This window comes from Notothenia rossii (assembly GCF_949606895.1).
Source record: "Notothenia rossii genome assembly, chromosome: 6".
Lineage (NCBI taxonomy): Eukaryota > Metazoa > Chordata > Actinopteri > Perciformes > Nototheniidae > Notothenia > Notothenia rossii.
The window spans coordinates 29143042-29148150 of record NC_136909.1 but is presented as its reverse complement, the minus strand read 5'-3'; positions in this window follow the sequence as shown (position 1 = coordinate 29148150).

The following is a 5109-nucleotide window of genomic DNA, read 5'->3' as shown; positions in this document are numbered from 1 at the left end:
CATGTTGGCTCAGTGTACGGCAGATTCAGCCTCCTACTCATCCCTGGAGGGGCCAGAGATGGGCAGAGATAGAAGAGAGGATGCTTGGAACAGGTTATATTATTGTGATCTATTTTAAGTGTACTGTATATCCTCCTAACAATAAAGAAAAGCCATTTATGGTGTGATTACTGGATCATTTCCGGCGCTATGCCTGATTGCTGAATGACTCAGTGGTTATTTGGACACCAACCAAATCATGACGTAGCAGGTGAGTGAGTCAAAGCCATTATTTGAAAATAATATAAGTATATGTCTGATCAATAAATAAGGAACAAAAAAATATGAATTCACTCAGGCCACAACTTTATACATGTTCCACACTAATACCGTTTAGTCATTCAGAATGTGGTCCAGGATCCAGGCCTTTTCCAATGAAGCCCCTTGTTTTGATTCCTATAAGGAAGCACACTTAATTTAATTTAACAACAACCACAGCAGGTATTTAGTGATGGATTGTCTCCGGCAATTTGGCAGAAGAAAAATAATAGCTGTTAATATAATTCCAGTGATAGGCTTTATAATACTAGCCCTGTTTGAATGGCGTATGATTGCTTTCATTGTTGTATGGCCTTGCTCAGGTCAAATCATTTGTAAAACAATACTGTTTTTACAAAAATAAATACTGAATGCCATAGAAATTTATTTTATGAACTTTATTGTCATTCAAAAATGGAAAATAATTAAAGTTACACTATCTAGAACCTGCCTGATCTGCACTGCATGCACAAATCTAAGCATTGATGAGAAGGAGACGGTGTGGATGTATACTTCCTTCATTTTCTGACGCAGTGAACGTTTGTTCCAAAGCAGAGGATCGAAGTATACTGTATGAGTGAGTCATCTCCCTTCTTTCTCATTTCTGAGAAGCACATTCAGACTAATTATCTTTTCACACTCATTGCTTCTTTTGGTAAGGTATAAGCATAAGTAGTGAAATTGGTTAACAATATCATGGTAAGCCAAGCAGATGCAGAGTATAAACATTTGCCATCCTAGGACAGACACATTTGCACACCAATCATGCAGGATGTAATACATTTATCTTAGTTTCAACATGATCAAATACTCTTCGTTGTCATTTAGAACAGCAATATAACCACCCATGATCCTGATATTCTGTCTTGGTGACCTGACATGTCCATCTAACTAAAAGACGACAGGATCAATGTTAAGTTGTCAGTATCAGATGTGGTTGAAACCTTTTTAAACTTCGTAAAAGTGTGTGTATATTTGTGTGTCTGTCAATCTTACAAGATGTATTGACATAAAGGTGCAAAGATAGGAGAGTGGAAAATGCTATATGATAGGCCAGGCCTGTGAATGCCCTATACAACCAAAGAAAAATTCAGTTTTAAGGGAATGACAAAAAATAATCACAATCATTTTCAATTCAGAGGCCTATAAATCACATGTATCCCACATTTATAGGACCATCAATCAAACACTACTGGCTGTTAGGGGCAACATTGTTAACTTTTCCAATGTTACTGACCGCCCTGGACACATTTACATTTAAACGCTTGCTACAATACCTCAGTGCATTTCAGTATAAGAGTTGTGTTTGTCATTAACCCTATGATAACTTGTGAAGGGATGTAATGTAAAAAACTGAAACTTTGAAGTCGTCGCTCAGACATTAAGGTTTACATTTGGATCTTGTGACTTGTGAGGACAATCTCACATTACAGCCTTTTTTTGTCGTCTACTCTACAGCACCCGCATACAAAAAATGGCAATCGAAAATATGGTAGAGAACCATAGAAAATTATCTTGTAGTAGTAGTAGTAGTAGTATATAATAGTATATAATATCTGGATAAAACCCTTAATTTTTCTATAGGATATTTTTCCAGTACATTTAGTGCATTATTGTTATCAGTTGTCATTTTTTCTTGTGCCTTTCAGTTAGAAAAGCTTAACATAAAAATAACTGTCACCTAGATATTTAAAATGGATGCATTAAAAAGGTATCCCTCTGGACTAATTACACACCAATGAAAAGGGTAAGTTGTTCATTACAGATTACATTACATTACATGTCATTTGTTAGACGCTTTTATCTAAAGCGACTTGCATACATTCAGTACTGTGGACAATCCCCACAGGAGCAATTTGAGAAGTGTTTTGCCCAGGGACACAACGACATGCTGACTGCAGTGGGACTCAAACTTGCTACCCCCTAAATACACTCTATTTGTAGGGCTAACGAAACTGATAACTTGCTAATTGATAGCTAAGAGCATGGCACAGATGAGAGAAAGAGAAAGTTCATTAGGAGGCATTCGTAGTGAATTATAATGTGTTAACTCTTCATTACATTACGTGTCACTTGTCAGACGCTTTTATTCAAAGCGACATCAGCGAAGATCAGCGCATTATCCCACTGAGCCACAGCCTTTATGACTATATTTATGACATAATACTTTCTGATGCGATAAAAGAACAGTCATTAAACATAACATTTTTTATTAATAACAAACATAGTGTCTTATGGATGCTTTTCATCGTTATTGGAATATTACCTGACATGTAGATAAAATGAAGTGTTTATGAATATTAAAACATGTTAACAGGGTTAAAAAAAACTACATTTAAGTAAATAATATGTCCCTTTTGAGAAATCTAAAGTACATTATGATGCATCGATAATATTGCTTTTTAGAGTTTTTGGGTACATAAAAAATAATATGTTTTCAATTAAAATAATCTATACTGTTGCCTCACAACTATAATTATGCACACAAAAACATTCTAACAAAAATAATCATATTTTATTATCCGCCACATCAGTCATCAAGTTTATACAGTAGCGAAAGTATCCATAAAAGTATCATAAATATGTTTTACAAGTCGCATCTGTATAATGTTTAATGAATGTTGATTTAAAAAAGTTTTGTGTGTTTATTACTATGTTGTGTAGCCATGAATCATTTTAAATTAATTATAATTATCTATGAATGTCCTCACCATGCACTTTTATGTGCCATTGTCTTAGCTATAAATTAACAAGTTATTATCGGTTTCTTTAAATGATCCCGTAAAACACAGTATAATGGACAACTTACCCTTTTCATTGTTGTGTAATTACTCCAGAGGGACTCATTTTTTATACTTCATTTTTAAATGTCTAAGTGAAAGCACTTGTTATGTTAACCTTTTCTCTCTGAAAAAAATATAAAAATGACAACTGATGGGTATTCCTGGAGCTTTATACAAATGTGTTATTATCCACTATTATGTCCTTTTAATGTGGTCTTCATAGAAAGTGTAATAAATGGTCCTAACACTCTTGTATGCACATTAGCAACTGACACATACACTTAAGTATAATACAATTAAGATATATTATTACATATTTAACTACTGCTTCAATAGCCACATCATTGGTCTAAGGTGCTTACCGATAACTCCCAACAAGTCCTCCAACTCATACGACCAAATAGGTTGATTGTTCAAGCGCTTATTACGACCTATAATCCCGTTTTAAAGTTTTCGACCTCTAGTGCTCTCGTTGACTGCAAATGCTCCGGTGGGTCGTATATTTAAGCAATAGCTCACAACAGGCCGTGGTATATGCTCATTATATCACAGCTTCGCGTCGGGCCGAACCACGCCCCTTAGCTGTGATATAATGAGCATATACCACGGCCTGTCGTGAGCTATTGCTTAAATAACCCTCTCTGGAAAATCCAAAATTGTAGGATAGTTTGGCCATTAAACTGCTTTTTGATTAGATTTCTAGCGAGAAGTGTATATTGTAGTTTTAGAATCCAGGTCCAGTAGATGTGTAGGATCTATAGTTTGATAGATATTACGAAGATGATTTGAGGTCTCGCCAGGAGAACGTGAATATACTACGTCTTTCCCCCTATTTATTTCTATTGACGGCAGCGTCCATGTAAAGTTAGCGGCAACACTCACAGGGTGGAAACAGTATTTCCGGTCTCGAAGTTAAATAAATGTATTTATTTAAAATAAAACCGACCTTGTGAAGGTACCATTTGGCATCTAGGGAATGTATTTAAACCCAGCTGGCTGTTTCACATCCAGTACATTGTAACATCAATTTATTTCGGTATTCTCCCTCGTGGATGGAGTATTGATATTTTTACATTACAGCAATCTCATGAAAGGTAAGCACAAGTTAAAAAAAGGAGTGAATTAGCCATTTCGGCGACGCAGAGGTTATATCATGCTTATAATAACGGTGCTTTTGTCTGCAAATATTAGAGAAACACTCATGAATAGGATCATTTGTATTCCAGCTCGTTCTTTTTGTTACTTCTTGCAGACAAGGAGTGATTGTTGCAGGATTTATTAATAAAACATACAGTGCCCTTTAATTTTTCCGTCTTTTTCCCTAACCAGTGATTATTTTTAATGACAGAGGGGCAGATTTGTCCCAGAAAACCCTGACGACAAAATCACTTGACTAGAGGTGAGCTCAAACAACCCCATATAAATGTCCTTCCCTGCAAACACCCATAAAAACCTTCACTGAACGCATTTAGATTGAAACTATATATCAACACGTACAGGCCAGATCAATAAAAGTGACATGCACATCTATAGCCAGGCGGGAGAGATGGCAAAGCCTTTTATATTGTGATTCATTAAGCCATTAATGAGGCATTTTACAACATGTCAGTTTGGGGATGATTGACGAGGCTTTATTTATTCAGACTGTACAGAAGGATTTCTGAAATCCTCATTCTGACCTGTAACGTCTTTATCACAGTAGCCGTATGTTGAAAGGACATTGTCGTAGAATTGTAAGAAGATAGAATATAAAATATTCCACTGTATCCATCAAAATTAATACTGCTAAACTGTGTGAAATTGGACAAATTTGTTCAAAGGTATCAGATATAAGGCTTTCACCCTCAAGTGCTTTTGATACATTTTAAAAGGGTTAAGGTCTCTCATATTTCTATGTATTCAACTGATAACGAGTATAACACAGAATGTAATATGGTCTTTTATACATAATTAAGCCTTTGTAAATTAATTTGTGTGTAATAGCTAGGATTTCTATTCATTTCAGATCACAGCATGGAGGTAAGGGAGC